This window comes from Ictidomys tridecemlineatus, chromosome 3 (assembly GCF_052094955.1).
Source record: "Ictidomys tridecemlineatus isolate mIctTri1 chromosome 3, mIctTri1.hap1, whole genome shotgun sequence".
NCBI lineage: Eukaryota > Metazoa > Chordata > Mammalia > Rodentia > Sciuridae > Ictidomys > Ictidomys tridecemlineatus.
Genome location: NC_135479.1, coordinates 159401217 through 159420197, shown reverse-complemented (window position 1 = coordinate 159420197; position 18981 = coordinate 159401217). Strand labels below are relative to the sequence as shown.

Sequence of the window (18981 nt, the reverse complement as noted above, 5' to 3'; positions counted from 1 at the left end):
AGGGACTATTGGGACCCTGGCCCCTTCTTCTCTCTTTTTCTTCTCTTTAGCTCTACATTCTGACTGTCATAAGGTGGGAACTTTTGTTCTACCACATACTTCCACCATGATGTTCTGCCTTGCCGCAGGCCCAAAACAATGGGGTTAAACAACCATGGACTGAAACCTCTGAAACCATGAACCAAAATAAATGTTTTTTTCTTTTGATTACTTCTCTCATGCATTTTGTCACATGACCAAAAGCCATAATCCAGGCCAGAAAAACAACATATTTCCTCCACATTTCTCAACATGTCAACGTTTCCAAAATGATAATTTGACCACCATAGGGTATTTTCTACTTTGGAAAATTATAAGAAAGGGAAGAAGACAGGGTAGTTGGTGGGGGTGGTGGGGCTCACAGTATTGAGCATCTGTATGTGCTAGGTACTCTATATATGATGGCACTTTTAAAAATTATTTTTATTACTATTTTAATTGTACATATTTATGGGGCATAATGTGATAAATTGATACATGGATACAGTGTGCAATAATCAAATCATGGTGGTTGCTTTGCCATTTCCTTAAGTATTTTTTAAAATTTTTTATTAACATGGAATAATTCCACATATTTATGAGGTACAGTGTGATATTTCAAAACATGTATATAATGAGCACTGATCAAATCAAGGCAATTAATGTTTCCATCTCCTTATCATTGATTTGTGTCTGGAGTCTTTGAGCTGATTAGTGCTTATAACAAATCTGTAAAGGCAATTAAATTATCTATATTTTCCAGGAAAGGAAATAGAAACATTTATCTAGATTTTCCTCCTTTGTTTCAAGACGAAGCCTTCATAAGAGTAATACTGAATAGTAAATATTGATCTGTAAACATGTTTATTATTTCATGTTTCTCTATCAGCTTTGCTCCTGCTACTGGAAACTTCTTTCTGTATCTGTTATTGACTTGAAGACTTAGCTTAAGCACTGCCTTCCCAGATAAACACTCCTCAATGCCTCCCTTCAGGCCCAATTCACACTACCTCATTTTCAGTTCCATAGGACCCTAACTTTCTATATAGTTCCATTATACAGGTTGAGTATTCCTTATCCAAAATGTTTAGGGCCAGAAGTGATTCAGATTTTGGATTTTACAGACCTTGGAACATTTGAAAATATAATTAATGTCATAAGGATGGAACACAAGTCAATTTTTTTTGTTTCACATAGACTTAATACACATAGCCTGAAAGAAATTCTACACACATTTGTCATGTGTTTAACTGTGACCCACCACATGGGGGTCATGGAGAATTTCCCACTTGTGGCATCATGTCAGTGCTTAGAAACTCTGGGATGTGGAACTATTTCAGATTTCAGAATTTAAGATTAGGGTACTCAACCAGAACACTACTATAATTGCTGACTTGTTTGTCAACTACCCATGTCATCCTTAGATAAAATGATAACAGAAAAACACCATGTCCCTGAAATATCCCTTTCTAGTCCCCAGAACAATGACAGTGGGCTTGGGATGAAATGAGCAGACATGAATTATCTTGAAGGACACTGACTTTCTATCATTTATCCTGGGAATTAGGGTGGGTTAGTTTTATCTGTAGAAAGCTGCTTTCCTGCATGCACACTAGTTCCTTGGAATTCTGGTCATAAGAGGGGACAAAGCATGCTCCTAAAGAGGAAGCTGGTATGCATCAAATTGCTTCTTTGAGATGTCCCTAGAGTAAGTAACTCATAATCCTTAAGCATCCAGGAATCCACATACACCCCCATGTAATGAGCTGAGCTCACCATGAATGCCAAATTATAATTCCTACTTCTCTTAGCTTTTGTCAGATGGTGCTGTGGTATGGAATGTGATAGAGAATAGAGGCCTCCAACAGAGTGCATCTCTACTCTGCATGGCATAGAAACTCAGCTGCTACCAGGGGTACCACCAAGCTGAGTCCTATGCCCCCAAGAAAAGTCTGGGGACTTGCATGAGGCAAGAAGAAGCTATTGCAATGTTATAAACAAAATACTGATTAGGTCAGCGTTTGAAATATTTTAACTGTATCACCATTATTATTGTTATTACTATTGTCACCTCTACAAAATGTGTTCTCATACACATTTCCATGTGCCTCTAGAATTGGGGAAAGAAAGTATAATTACAGCTGTTATGCATGAATGTAGGCATAAAATTGAGTAAGCATGTGGAAATGTATTAGAAGGTTAGAGCAGTATCTGTCATGTGTGTAATGAAGGGACAAAAACTGACAAGTGATTGAAAAAATTAAAAAGTATTTGTTCCATACCTATTACATGCAAAGGGTTGTGCCAGGTGCTGTTGCACTTACCTACCCAAAGATATCAAGAGAAATTTTGTTGGTTTCTTGGTTCAAAACTCTGGGGAAATTTTTTTAGGAACATCAGCACTAAGTTAGGTCCTCAAATTACCTGCTTTGTTTTTTAAGACAGTTAGAAGACTCATACATAATTAAAATGTAAAGAATCACTTTCTGTTTTTATATAGAATATACATTTTCAGGGACCAAAGAATTAATATTTATTCTCTATGGCATTGATTTTTAAGTGTTGCAGCATTTGGATAATCCAATGATTAATCGCAAGGTTGTTTGGAGAGCACATATCCAAAAAGAAACAGAATTGTTAATTTTAAAGAGTATTGATACTTTTTGAACCATGTCTGTTCCCAAATTGTCTACAGACCAAATCTACTCAAGCTTGTAATACACAGGATCTCTTCCTTGAACATAGATCTCAGCTTCTTATATTCAAACATCTTTTGTTAAAACAACCACAAATACAATTACATCATGCAAGTTCAGTTGCAGAACAATTAAATCATAATTTTCATTTATATTCTCATTTTGTCTCCTTGAGGACATAAATCTGTTCAACTTTATTGGACTTACACATTGTCAGACTCTATAATAGGAACACATTTGAAAATTAACTCTTAAAATGGATAATTACCACTGATTCAGTTACTTATTCTTTTTAATATATATGTTTTAGTTGTGGATGAAACTTTATTTTATTTATTTATTTTTATGTGGTGCTAAGAATGGAACCCAATGCCTCACACATGCTAGGTAAGTGCTCTACCACTGAGCCCCAGCCCCAGCCCCTCAATTAATTCTTTAAAAAAAAAATACCTTTATTTTGTTTATTTATTTTTAGGTGGTGCTAAGGATTGAACCCAGTGCCTCACATGTGTGAGGCAAGCACTTTACCGCTGAGCCACAACCCCAGGCCCCCTCAGTTAATTCTTTTAATAAGCATTTGCTGAGTGTTATAGTTTGGATCTTAAATGGTTCCCTAAAGGCTCATGTGCAAAAGGCTTGGTTCAGCCTGTGACATTATAGAAAAGTGGTAGAATCTTTAGAAGTAGGGGTCTAGTGGAGGAAATTAGGTCATTGGGGGCATGTCCTTGAAAAAAACTATTGAGACCCTAGCCCCTTCCTCTCTCTTTGCTTCCTGATTTCCATGAGTTGAGCAACTTAGTCCATTCACATGTTCCCTGCTATGATATAATCAGGCACAGGCACAAAAGCTATAGAGCCAGCTGACTAAAACCAAGAAACCATGAATCAAAACAAACCTTTCCTCTTTTAAGTTTATTTTTCTCAGGTATTTAGTCACATTAATAGACTAACTGACTAATATGCTTAGTATATGTGTAGGATATTATTCTAGGTACCAAATTTCAAGCAAAGTTGTTGTAGGAGAGGCACACAGATTGCAGATAAATAAAAGTCAGTGCTGTCAGGGCTGTGGAAGTACCTCAGAAGTGCATATAATCAGACATGAGAGGTCATAAAACTTTCTTCATTTTGAGGAAGCAGTATGCAATAAGTAGCTGAAAATTATGCTGTGCTCATCCCTAGTAGCAAATTTTTAAAAAGTAAGTTTTTGTTCAATGGAAATATTTTCCTAATTTTGATCCCCATAGATAATTGCCAGGGAACATATCAAGAACAGCAAAACCACTGTTCACTCCCAGTTTTACAATTTTATCAAGGTAATAAATATACACATAAAATGATACATTGGCACATAAAACTTGAGATACAGACTTAGATCTATTACTTATTAGTTGTTTGATTTTGGACAAATTAGTATACAAAGTCCTCAAGACCAACACCTGTAGAATCCATAATAATAGCATATTTCACAGGTTTGCTATATAAAGATATAATGAAATAATGTAAGTAAAGCATTAGCTCTAGCCAAAGGGCTCAAAAAAAACCTGTTAGCTCTTACAAAAAATATTATTACCATGATTAATCTCTTAGTAAGTGCACAAATATTCAAAAGAACAAGCTATCATTTCTTCCTGTAGGTGATGGGGAGTCACCAAAAGATTTTGTTCAATAACATAAAGTGACGAAAGCAGTGCTTTATGAGAAAAATTGGGAAGGGAGAGATAATTTAGATGAACCAGTTGGAATATGATTTCTATAATCTGGCTGCACAGCAATAAGGACATACCTTGGCAGCCCAACAGGGTACAAGACAAGAAAAACTTTGAAGGATAAATAAACAAGTGATATTCTGAATCTAAGTATTGGTTGTGGTCCTAATCTAAAAAAAAAAATGTTCCCAGACCACATTTTCTTGATGAGTATTTAAATCTGAATTCAAGTTATGAAATTCCAGAGATTCATACATTCTTCCAGGTATTTTAACAACTAAAAATGGTACTTTGCTTTTGAGCATTAAATAGTTGATACTCATAATAACATAGATAGGCATTTCTATATCAAAGTTCATGGCAGAATTATTCATAATAGCCAAAAGATGGACACAACCCAAATGCTCACCAATAAATGAAAAGTTAAAATATATGTATATATGGCTGGGGTTGTGGCTCAGTGGTGGAGCACTTGCCTAGCATGTGTGAGGCCCTGGATTCTATCCTCAGCACCACATATAAATAAATAAATAAATGTGTAGTGTCCATCTACAACTAAAAAAATATTTTTAAAAAACTATATAGATACATAGATGCACACACACATACACACAGTGGAATATTATTCAGCCTTAAAAGGGAATGGAATTGTGACATATGCTACAACCTGGATGAATTTGGGAAGAAGCATCAAGCTAAGTCAGATAAGCCAGACATAAAAAGGCAAATTCTGCATGATTACATGTATATGAAGTTTCCAGAGTAGTAAAATTCATAGTCTGGTATTGGCTACCAGGAGTAGAATACATGGAAATATAAGGAGTTATTATTTAATGAGTACAAAGTTTCAGCTTGGGATGATTTAAAAAAAAAGGTGGATAGTGGTAATTGTTGTACAACAATATGAATGTACTTCATGCTACTAAACTGTACACTTAAGACTGGTTAAAACTGTAAATTCTATGTTATGTATATTTTACCACCACCACAGGAACAAAAGTGTGGGGCTGGAATGTGAATACAGAAGACCATGGTAGAGTGCTTGCCTACCATGTACAAGCCCCTGGGTCCAATCCCTGATAACACACACACACACACACACACACACACACACACACACACACAGTGGCTCTGATACTCTGAGAAACATGTTAATCTAAACAATAGAAATGTTAAGTCTTGCCAATCTGTTTAGCTAGTGGCTCAGCCAAATGAGATGCCCTGGGTCACACACCATCAGTTGGTTTTTCCAATGGCAGAAATGAAGAGAAACAGTACATATAATCATAGACATCAAAATAATAATGGGACTGGGGTTGTAGCTCAGTGATGCTCTCCTTACACGTAGAAGGCACTGGGTTCTATTGTCAGCACCATGTAAAAATAAAATAAAGATATTATGTCTATCTACAACTAAAGTAATATTTTTTAAAAAATCATAATGGTAGTACAATGACTCACAGATCTCTGCTTTGCATCTGCCCTGGGAGACAAGAAAGGAAAAAGAGAAAGAAAGTCACTTTTCCAGTCAAAGCAACCCCTCACCTTGGCTTTCCACTGAATGACAAAGAAAATGAAAAGCATTGCCAGTCTTTGACCTAAGTCCAAAACCACAACAGGTGCTCCACAGACACACTTACTGATATATGAGGGACTTGAATCATATAATATGCTTCTATCAATTAAAATTTCCTCAAGTGGATGCTATATTTCAGCACTATGCTAGTTGGAATATGAATACAGAAGACCTATAAAACATGGTCCCTGTGTTTTAAAATCATGTAATCTACTTGAGGGGACAGACTCTTATAATGATATAATAATGACAATATAAGACAAAATATAATTAGGTACTAAATTGTATAGTGCAGATTATAAGTACTCTAGGAGGTCATAAAAATGTCTAACATCCTGTAGAAATGAATAATGGGTCAGGAAATCTTCACTTACCAAGCACTTGTAGGAGCAAGCAGAGATGGTATAAAGCAGACTGACGTCTTTTAAAAATAGCCATTATGATTTTATGTGTAATACACCTCTACCAAATAGTCTGTTTCTTTTCTTCTGGATTTGCTTTTTTTTTTCCTCAGCCCTTTACAAATAATTAGAAAGTGCCTCAAAGGGAAATAAATAAACGTTCCAACACCATTGGAAAGAACATATAAATTACTATAAAACAGAAGTACTCGATGAAAATAAACCTTTCCCTCAAAGATTGATTTGTTCATACAAAAACAAGAAAAAATAGCTATACTGACCCTCTCCTTCCCACATGAAGGCTAATAAGATCCAATGAAAATTGTATTCATTTAGCATCAGAATTCAGACTATCTGCTTTAAAATTGGAACTCCACCTCACTCTGCAAGGCACAAATCAAAATAGACATAGATTTTTATTTCTATGAACACTCAAACTTGGAGTGTACATGTCATGTTTTCTGGCCAACCTCAAACATTAAATGATGTACAGTTCTGTAGCTTAGCAGTGAACTGAAGAAGTAAAGCATTAAATTCTATTTCCTAGACTGCCACTCACTATAATCCCTCTCCTTGCTTTCTTCATTCTTTTATCCTAACTAGCTATCAAACATATCCAGCTCTATCAAAATTCAGTAAATAGAGAACTTGGTATTTCTCTGCATAATACTAGCAAGACCGGAGGTGTTTTGGGTAATCGATAGTGGCAAAACTACCCCAATACCTCATGATTTAAAATGACCCTTTTGTTTCACTCATGATTTTGTACATCAGAAGTTCAAGGAAAGCTTAGCTTGGTGGTTTGCCTCTGTTGCATTTTGTACTACTTGTTAGCTAAGACCAGAGAATTAATGTTCACAACACCTGCTTATACTCTATGGTGCTTCGTGATCATCCTCCACACAGTGCCAGGATCATAAATGCCTTGGGTGCAAAACTTAAGGACCTATTCACCTGACAGTGTCTCCTCAAAATTTATACCTTGGGTACTTCTTTTGCCTCACCCTAGTCTTAGTCTTGCCTTCAGGGTCTCTCCACCTGGTTCTATAGCTCAGATCTTACAGCATGGTGGTCTCAAGACAAGAAAGGGGCAGAAAAGGTTTATGTGCCTTAGTCCATTTTCTGTTGCTATAACAAAATGATTTAGACTAAGTAATTTATAAAAAGAAAAAGGTTATTTCTAAGAGTTCCAGGATTTGAGAAGTCCTAGGGCATTTAGTGAGAGCCTTCAGGCTGTATCATGGACAATCCACTCTGAGGATAACTGATCCACTCCATGATGACTACATTAATCCACTCACTGAAGGCCCTCCCTTCATGACCCAGTCACCTCTCACTAGGCCTCATTTCCCAACAATGCTTCTTGGGAATCAAGTTCCCATCACACAAATTAGGTGGACATATTCAAACCATAGTAGTATAGAACTGGCAAGGTATCACTTTCACCATATTCTGTTGGTCAAAGCATTACTGGATCTGACCAGATTCACAGGTAAAGAAATAGACACTACCTACCAATGATAGTATGAAAGATTTCACTGTAGAAGAGCAAGTGGTAAGAGAGACATTGCTGTAACCATCTTTGGAAAATACATTCTTCCATATCTTCCCTTATAAACTTGCCTTCACTTTATTCCTGGGCCACTGTAATACTCTCCTCATTAATATGCTAGCATGCAAACCTCATTCTCAGTTTCTCCTTCAACAGTGTGGACCGTTGGGTTCTCTCTCCTTCAGCAAGGAGGTCCATGGAACAGGGTAGAGAAGAGTGTGGCTGCAGAGTCACTAATCAAGACTAGTAAAAACCAAGGAGAAAGCAGGTCTGATTATACTGTGCAGTTACCATGTATATATACTCAGGCAGTAGCTAAGGAGATTACAGGCAGCCACCAATGCAATTTCTGGCTAACTGTCCTTGCAGCGACCAGTAGAGGAGTGGGCCATGGAGCAAGTGCAGGAACTGCAACACGCAGCCTCACTCCCAGGGCTGTGTCTATGGGGTAAGCATTTTGTTGCTCACATGCCTAGCACAGGGAAGTGGTTTGCCACTCAGACACCCTTAACATATGCCAGGTATGCAGTACTCCATGCATTTGTCCCCCGTGGAACCACTAGACCCTCTTGTAATAACTATCTAGTACCCATGCTTAAAGTTTCCAGCAGTCCCCCTTTCTTATAAATAAAGCCCACACTCATGATTTGATGCAATTCCACCTGTTATGGGATCAAGTGTGTCTCCTAAAAAGGTAAGTTCTCATCCTCGCCCCTTGCTACCATTTAAATATGTCCTCTCCAAAATTCAAGTGCCACTAATATGAAAGTATCAAGAGGTAGATCCTCTAAGAGGCAATTAGATGAATCTTCCCTTCCATATGGCATTAGGTGCCCTGATAAAAGGGCTTTAAGAAGTAATTTATCTTTTCTTTTCCCTTCTGCCTCTGTCCTGTGTGGGCACAGCATTTCTCCCCTCTGCAAGATGTCATCTCGGAAGTAGATAATCAGAGCCTCATCAGACACCAAACCTGCTGGTGCTTTAATCTCAGATTTCCTAGCCTCCAGAGTGGTGAGAAATAAATTTTTTGTTCCTTAAAAATTATCCAGCATGTGGCCTTTTATTTATCATCATAAATAGACTGACGTCCATGTTACCTTCTTGGAAATATGGTCTTTATAGGTGTAATCAAGTTAATGTGAGGTCATACTGGAGTAGGTCAGGACCTAATCCAATGAGTGGTGTCTTCATAAATAAAAGGGGAGAGATGTAGACACAGAGATACACAGAAAAGAAAGCCTTTGAAAACAAAAGCAGACATAGTGACACATCTGTTCGGCAAAGAACCCCAGAGATTGCCACCAGCCACCAAAGCCAGCAAGAGACAAGGAAGAATTCCTCCCTGCAGCCTTCAGAGAGTGAACCATCCTGGCAACACCTTGATGTTGGACTTTCAGCCTCTTGACTACAAGAGAACAAATTTCTATTGTTCTAAGCCACAAAGTTTGAGGTAATTAGTTATGGCAGCCCTGAGAAACTAATATACTACTTATCCAGTTCTACTGCCCTTCCCACTGCTTCCAAACATTCACTCTTTACTCAGAAATCTTTTCCCTGTCTTTATCTTCCAATTGATTACTACACCTTTGTTCTTTCATTCTGCTAATAGACACAAAGCAAAGCAGTGTATACACCTATAAATTGTGGCTGTGTTAATCTGGCATCTTCTAGTGTTCTACTTTGCAGAGCTTCTTGTCCCAAATGCTGTTTCAGAGTACACCTGGTATAGAGAGTTTCATGCATTTGTTAAGGAAAAAAAAAATTAAAAAGCAGGTAAACTGATATTAAGGATTTTTGGTAAGTGCTTGGTGTCACAACCTTGTTAATCAAAAGGGAAAAAAATTGAGATAGTTATTTATAGAAACATCATGGAAAGAAAACTAAGAAGCCCCTTTTTGGATACCCATAACTTAGCTGTCCGTCACTGTAGGAATTCGAGTTACTTTAATTAACTGAACCAAAAATGTCTTCTAAGTGAAAATTAAATAACAGAAAGCTCTAGAAGGTTGCCCTCACTATTGTTCCCATTTTGATTTTTGGAAACAGTGTATGATAAACTCCTCAAGGAGTCAGAGAATTCATCTATCCATTTCCAAAACAATATCTTATATGGCAACCTGTGCAAAATAAATATAATTTTAAAATAACAGTAGAGATGAGACATCTTGTAATACATATCAGTCAGATGATTATGAATATAATCATGCGACAGTATCTAGGATGCAGGAAGCAATCACCCATGACCTGGCAGGTGTTCAGGGCAGTGAGCAAGAGGGTGAAGAGGCCTGAGAAATAGTAAAAGAACTCAGCAATATTTAACTTTGAAAACAGAAGTTTCAGAATAAACTCAATTACTTTCCCATAAAAGAAAGCCTTTTCTAGTAAAGAATTACATTACTTCCTTGTGCCCCAAAGAAAACTCTAAATCAAAAAGTAAAAATTTGAGCTGGGGTTGTAGCTCAGTGGTAGAGAACTTGCCTAGCATGTGTGAGGCACTGAGTTCAATTCTCAGCACCATGTAAAAACAAATAAATAAAATAAAGGTATTGTGTTTATCTACAACTAAAAAATACTTTTTTAAAAAAAGTAAAAATTTTAGGAAGACAAGTTTTGGATAATCATGAGAGATTTCTAAAAATAAAGTTAGGAATCCTGAGTTTCCCATGGAAATAAATGTTGATGCAAAGACTTATAACTTTGCAGCAAGTATATTTTATCTACCTTTGGAGTCCTAGTCCAGGGTACAGTTCTATGATATAACTGAATAATATATTTTATAAATATAGAGAAATTCAAGTACCTGATGGTGGTTTAGATTAAATGGTTCCTTCTGAACCTAGGAAGTGCATACTATTATATGAGGCATTACAAATTATCCAGGATTTTAGGATACCAAAAGAAGCTTGATTATGAATCACTAATTTTATGTTTCAATGTGTCATAGAGTCATAATTTTGGTTATGCTGGATTTGTAGTCCTTGCAAAAATATATCAGACATTGTAGGGACTTTGTAGGTGGTACTATGCAGTAATTAAGTATAAAATGCAAAGCAACAATTTTCAAAGGTATATATTTATACCAACAGTATTAATCCCTCTAAAGTTTTCCTTATTTAAGGCAAAAGTGAACTTAAATTTATCAAACCTTGTCACAGGCCTTGTGCTCAGAACTTTCATAGTCATTCAGAAGTATTTTCTGAATACTTTGTTGCCAGGCCTATCTAATGTGTAAGTAATTTCACAAGGTAGGTAATAACTCCACTTGAAGGCTGCTATGACTTGGATATTGGGTGTCCCCAAAAGACCATTGATAAAGGCCTGGTCCTCAGAGTGGTCATATTTGGAAGTGCCGTGGGCCTTTAAGATGTAGAGTCAAACGAGAAGCCATTAGGTCACTAGGGGTGTGCCTCAAAGAGGATTATGGGACCCCAGTCTCTCTTGCTCTCTCTGCTCCAGTTCAAGATGTGACCATTTATTCCCACATGCACTCTCCCCATACTATGCCACTCCCCTAACCAGAAGGCAAACTAATGGGGTCATACAATCTCAGACTTTGAACCTCAAAAACTGTAAACCAAAGAAAAATTTTCCTTTTTAAGTTAGCTGCCTCAGATATTTTATTGCAGTTACACAAAGCAAATTTTAAAATGTAATTATGTAATTTATCCAAGTTCAGACCACCACCAAACCATATCAAGCCTTTATGCAAATTTTTTAAACAAGATATCCCTTTTTCAAGACATTTTGCTTCCCTTTGCCATATAAAATATGTCTTGATATGCTGATATTATTAAAATGAAAAATTTTACTGCCCATAAAATTGTCTCAACCAACATTCAAATTTGTAATGCCTGATATAGTAGTATGCACTTTAGATGTGTTTCTTTTTGCAGTGCACAGTTTACTCAACAGTAGATGACATCCTGCAATAAGTGTGAAGCCAGACATTTTGTTCTAGTACCATTACTTCTACTCTAAATGAAAATGACCAGGAATTTCACATGAATTGCATAAACTTCTGGCTATATATGAATACTATCTCCTTTCAGCACTGTTTTCTACTCAACACACAAGTAAAAAGTGTTTATGTGGACATAAACCCACAGAATACATAGAAAGCAACTAATGCTGGATGGTATGAAAGATTTCTTAGAGAACTCATTGTCACCGTCTCCCCAGCACAAGCCTTATTTTACCTACCAAGCAAATTGGAAAACATTCTCAAGATTAGTGTAAAGTAGTTGTTCAACCCAACACTCAATCTAACCCGAACATCCAATTATTACAAAATATGATTTGAATCATATTTCATTATATTAATGTATTTCAGATCAATATTCAGTCTAATTCTGGGTGAAAGATACAACAGAGTTTTATAAAGATTTTGCCCTATGATAGAAGATATCCTACAGCGTGAAATGGCGTTAGCACCTAACAAAGACATCTCTGAAAGAGCAATGCTTGTGCATGTGTCGCTCTGTTTAGCCAGTCCATCATTTTTGGATCTAAGTCTGTTGCAGGTTTTGTACTAGATGCTGAGACACAGTGAAGACCAAATCCAGACCCTTCTCTGCTCTCATTCCAGCAAAATTAATGTTAAAAAAAATTCTACACTAGAGATTTACGTAAATTGGGAAAGGCTCATTTGATGGAGACACGATCTGTTCTGCACATTGTATTTCTTGGAATTAAGGCAAATAGAACTCACAATGATATAAATAAGCTTTGAAATTAACTTAAAAACCAATTGCTACCATCATACCTGACTCACAGTAAATATGTAACAGATGTGCAATGAAAAAATAAATGAACTTTCCAGCTTACAAATTAGACTTGGACTATATGCAAACAGCCACATCAATTATAAAAGAAGTTTAATGAATACAAAATGTTTTAAAATACCCAGAAGCCTAAGGCAATTTGAATTGAAGGAAGATGCCATTTAAATATAAATCTCCCCTGAATCAGATTAAGATAAGCAAATTATTTGTTATATATATTAGAGCTAGTTCATGATATTTTTCAGTGTCTTTGAAGCACATTAGTTTTTCTGTTGTTACTTGGTTTTGTTTTTTCAGTTGCATGAACTATTCTTTTCTACATTTCAACTACCTATCCACCTGGCTTTGCACAGGTGATAAGTTGTGAGGCAGTCTAATGATGCCATTGTTTTTCAGTCATTCAGACAGAGAAGATCTGGGCTTGAACTAGAAATTGGGGTGGACGGTGGAAAAATGCTCATTCTTTGCTCTATCTGAGCAGCGGAGCTACACATAATGAGTTTCAGTTTTTAAGGTAGATAATTTGAGACAAATGTTTACTTCTTCAACAGTTTTAAATCTCTACCCTGCACTAACCAAGGCTCCTATAAGACATTTTACTAAAATGTTAAACACCTTACTCACGTTTGCTTTTAATTCTGTTTTGGACTTTTTTTTATTCATCTCACATTCTATTATAAACATCCTGGAGATGAGGACACAATTGGTGCTGATTCTAATCAACACCTGACCTAGCACCCTACACAATGAAGCCTTGACAGCATGCTTCCTGATAATCATATTAGACAGTGAGCCACCTCACATACAAAACTCAAATGTTGTCCCTTTTTTAAAATATACTTTAGGCATGTTTTATATTCAGAAAATCACAAAATATGAGAAATAAAACAGGCCTTAAAACTATTGTCAACATATTTCTTCAACCCTGTGAGCTTCCACTATACTAACTCCCACCACTACCATTTAACTGAAAATAATTCCAAGCTTTCTATATGAATCCCTGGAATTTTAGAAGGGTATAGAATAGTCTGTGACTATAACGCTATAGTATATCACATAGTACACCTCTAGAGGAGACTCACTTCTTATTGACTCAATGAAATTTTGCAATCATTTATAGTTACAGTTTTGTTAGAGATTGGTGTTGGTAGTTTGTTTGAGATCAATTTTAATAGAGAAACAATTAAATAGGAGCAACTTGGGTTGCAACAATTAAAAAGGCAAAAATAGATTCCAATAAGCTATGAAAAGAGTGGTAAATTCATTCTTCATTATTCTAAAAGAATAACTAAATTTAAGCTTCCTTTTGAAAATCGGGCCTCAGTCATCTGTTCTCTGGAACTTAAGAAAAAACACAAGTTTCCAGCCTATTTTTAAAAAGCATACACACACACATCTGATAAGGAATGGAACACACAGAAATGTAAAAAATCAACATATATTAGTAACATAAGAAAGCCATTAGAAAGCAACTTCCTCAGGTAATTACAGGGCAGAACTTTGTATTCTTTTTTTTAATATCTTTATTTTGTTTGTTTATTTTTATGTGGTGCTAAAGATTGAACCCAGTGCCCCACATGTGCGAGGCAGGCACTCTGCCACTGAGCCACAGTCACAGCCCCAGAATTTTGTATTCTTATAGCTTTTTTATTAACAAAATTTCTCATTGCCCTCAAGAATATGTAAAAAACCTCAAATATTCCTAATTCTTCCTTTTCTCTATTAAAATTAAATATGTATCTGATTTGCTTAGAAGACTTAAATTCGTGCCTTTGAAGTAGAGACTTCAGACATTTTAGAAATGACACTGTTAGTGGTATGTATGGCAAAAACTAAAACTCTCAGCAGCAGTTCAGGTTACCTTTATAGGTTTACCATAATGGGAATGCATTTAATTTTCTGAATATTAAAAAGCGCTTCTCTAATTGTGTCCCTCACAAAGTGTCCAAGCACAAACAAAATGCTGAAGAAGACCCTAGTTTCTAGACTGCTTTTACAGATCCTCTGTACCTTTACTCCTTAATCCCATTGGAAACTAAGAATTAGCTAGCAGTCCATGGGTGACAGAGTTCTGAAACTGGAAGCACTTAACACTAACTACCATGCTCAAATATACACATTTGCACATAGTGAACTTCCATCTAGGACATAGCCCCTGACACCTCTTTAAACATTGCAGAACGGACCAGTAAATCAGCTCCACAGATTTTGTGTCGATGCTCCATTTCTAAAGCTCTAACCTATATCATAATGGTCCTGAGAAACTTGCATTCATTTTCTCCTCTTTTTGCACATTTTGCCCTCCATTTTCTCTGTGCACTCCCTGCTCTGCCTTTGTCAATTTATCTCTGAGCTACTTCAATTACCTTGGACTCTGCTAACCTCGCAAACTTAAAAATGAAACTAGATTCGTCAGAGAAAAACAGAATCACATTCCTTTCACCCTATCAAGGAGTAGGGAAAAAACTACTTTGGAATTTACTTGATATTCGGCGTTTTAGAAAGCAATTCCTTAAATTATTCTGCTTAAACTACTTCAACTTTCTCCAAAAGCAAGCTAACATTGTGCTAAAATGTGCAGTTAGGAAAGCCTAAATTTCTGTAGAGTCAGTGCTTCCATGTGAACAGCAGGGGGCAATAGCGCACCGAGAAAAGCAACCAACACCCCACAATCACCACCACCCCTTTCAGCTCCCCGGCTCTGGGAAACACTGTTGAATTGCTGCACCGGGTCTGTGTGCGCCCGCCAGCGAGATGATCTCAGCTCTCAGATGAAATCTTTTGTTTTGTGTCCTATTTTACAATGCACGGTTCAGTTTTCTATAGGAGATGTATTTCACTATGACAGCTTGCTTAAGAAAAAAAAAGGTAAGGGGAAAAAGGGAAAAATGAAAGATAAAATGGTCCCAAATGAAACAGAAGACAAGAAAGAAGTAATCCTGTGTATACATAATAAAGTTTGTTCTTTCTCTCTTCCCTCCTGTACACTGATTTTCTGAATTACAGATTAAATTAATCATTGTTCCTTCCTCACATACAGACTCATTTCATTTTTTATGTAAAAACTTAGACTTCTTCTTTAAAAAGTTTTTTTAAAAATCTAAGGAGAATATATGTCTTTCCCAAACACTTACAAAAAAAAAAATTTCGGTCATTTTCTGGCCTTTAATCAAGTTTCCAAGTATAATGTTTTTAATGCATTCTCAACATTTAGTCAAATACATTTCATTGATTCTTGTGTTTCGACAGAAATTTTCCCTGTAAACACATAACTTCAGATAAATAGCCAAAAGCTATAACGGTGATCTGTATCTGAAGTGTTTGGAGGTAGAATTCAAAGTACAAACTGAAACATCAAAAATTTGAAGAATATATTCACAGATAAGTGCAATGGTATGGATTTGGAAAGGTGTTTAGTAATATAACTTTTGAAGTCAGAAAATATGAAAATATGAAACCACTTTGCTGTATTGTTTGAGTGCATCCCAGAATACAATGTCCACAAGCCTGGCCTTCTGGTCTTTCCTCCCACTATCCTAAGAGAAATTCCTAGTCACACCAGTCAGCTTTTCCCCAAGTTGTTCTTTCCTCAAGAACAATCTGACCTCAGTCATCCAAATGAGTTATCCTTCATCCACTTTAAGTGTTTGTGCAAAAGTCATGTTTTCAGTGAGACCTCCCCTGATCACCTATTTAAAATGGAATTTTCCCCTTAACATATCCTATCCCTCCCTTTCTCCTTTGTTTTTCTCAATAGCACTTATCACCAGCTAATATGCCATATATTACATGTTAATATAATTTATGAGATAACAGGCCAAATATAATAGCCAATAAAAGGCTCAACCCCATTATTTAAAGGGGAAAAAAACTAGGTTAATCCCAAAGGAAAACTTAACTGCTATATCAAAGACAAGACATACATAAAGCAAAACAATTAAGAAATTAAATGAATGAATAAGAGAAAGAATGGACAAAGTTATAACAAGAAAAAGCAAATTTAAAAGGAAAATAAATCAAGATTTTTGAAATCCAAGAAAGAGTGGAGACAAAACACCATTACTAACACACATGCACAAACCTTGTAATGCTACAATTCAAATAAAAACAAAATATTTATGGAAAGGTATTCATAAAATAACATAGCAGTCACTTAGTGAAAATTATGATAGTCAAAAAATTGAAATATGCATATAACAGGCTCTTAATCCAAGACAAAAAATTTATTAAAAGTGACTCCATAATTTACATATGACTACTTCAATAAATTATATTTAATAATATTACCTATTAACAGTATGATAAGCTAGAAGTATAGTTTACAGGTAGAACACTTGCTAAGCATGCACAGGGCCCTAAATTCAATCCCTAGCAACACACACACACACACACACACACATACACACACACACACACACACACACCCCATTATGATAAAACTAGCAATTTATGACTATCAAAACATGAGAAAGACTTCTCACCTTGAAATTTTGAATTTTTCTATTAAATGGAGCTTGAATCAAATGAAAATATCAACTGATATTGAGAAAATCTAGAAAAAAATAAAATATAGTATCAGAGTCTATAAAATACAGCAAAAAACATTTTGAACAAAATTCAAAGACATGTTTATAGAAATAAAAATTAGAGGATTAAATAAATGAATTAAATATTCCACTTGCTTTTTTCCCCCCACTTTGGATTTAATTTCCTTTTAATTAAGCAAACCTAGATTTGAAAGCAGCATGAATCAAACCTAGTTACATTCAACTACACTTAGAATTTTTACTAGTAGTTGTAATATTATGAAGAAAAGTAAATAATCATGTTAGAATCATTGCAACCACGCTTCTCAGTATAAGAGAGAAAAGGTGCAACACAAAATCAAATAAGTAAAAATCATATAGTCTTTCATTAAAACTTAAATCGTATAACAAATTCTTGCTTTTTCTTTTAAAAACTACATAGTTTCTAGATCTTGTATTTAAAAGGCTGAGAAGTAACCACAAGCCATTTAGCCATGAGCATCCTTAAGTGCACACAAGGTAGTCTCCAATTATTATTGTCATGAAGGCAATGAAATAGTTGATTCTAAGTCTTGAGCAATAAACACATTGTAAATGTACAATACTACACAGGTAAAAGACATGTCACAAGGACACCATTGGGACACTTGAGGTTGTATCAATAAGCACAAGAACCGAAGATGTCTAAAAATGAGCGACTTGAACTTCAAAATGAGTAATTATTTTAAAGTGTAAATAGATATGCAAATAGAAAACTCCTAGAATCCATTAAAGGAGATTAAATATAGCAGCAAGATATAAAATTACATGTAAAAATCAATATGCTCATTTTTTTAGGCAATGAGGAATTACAGGGGAAAATAAAAGAGGTGATCCCATTTACACTAACAACACAAAAGACTTAGCAATAAATTCAGCAATGTGAAAAAATTATAGGAGAAAAACTTTATGGTTTTCCTGAAAGAGAAAATTGAGACTTGAGTAAAAGGAAAAATAAATACTGTTTTTCAATAGAAAAATGCAATATCATAAAAATTGATGCCAATTTTTAATCTAACTTGTATGTAGCTAGATTCCAAAATCAGAAAAAAATAAGCAAGAATAAAAAACACCCACAAACACACATGTACACACACAAAGCAGCAATGAGGCAGGACCAGCCTCATCAGGTACATACAGATCTATGTATCATAGTCTGTATAATCAAAATAGCTTAAATTTAGCAAAAGGATAGAATGGAAAGAACCAAAAATATGTAGACTCAAGTACAATGTAAACACTAACATATGTATGACAAAAAAATAGTTTATTAAATCACTGGGGGGACTTTTTTAAAAAATATATTTATTTTTTTGGTGTAGATGGACACAACACAATGCCTTTATTTTTATGTGGTGCTGACGATCGAACAAGGTCCCGCCCCTACTAAATTAGTGCTCTACCACTGAGCCACAATCCCAGCCCCATTGGGGGGGGGGGACTTTTTTAAAATGTAAGGCAGGCATTTAAAATAGAAAATAGTTCTAGGAAGACAGATAAAATTGGATATAAAATTATCTAGGTATTCTTACCACCAAAATGCATATGTGTGTATACATATATGTAAATATATATGTGATATATAATCATTGTCAATTTGATAATGAGGAACAAATCTGACATGTCCAAAGTGAAGGATATTCTGTACGAATAGGCAGACCATCTTAGATTTTTTTAAAAATG

General features: G+C 35.5%; 1 protein-coding gene across 2 annotated transcripts in view; it reads right to left on the bottom strand.

Moving 5' to 3' along the window:
• The window catches only part of LOC144376422 (uncharacterized), a 151609-nt gene that overhangs the window by 131852 nt on the left and 776 nt on the right, over nucleotides 1-18981 (bottom strand). For both annotated transcript variants that reach the window (XR_013436904.1, XM_078044300.1), the window contains exon 2: nucleotides 17215-17285. The gene's annotated coding sequence lies outside the window, so the exon portion shown is untranslated. The remainder of the gene's footprint in view (nucleotides 1-17214; nucleotides 17286-18981) is intronic.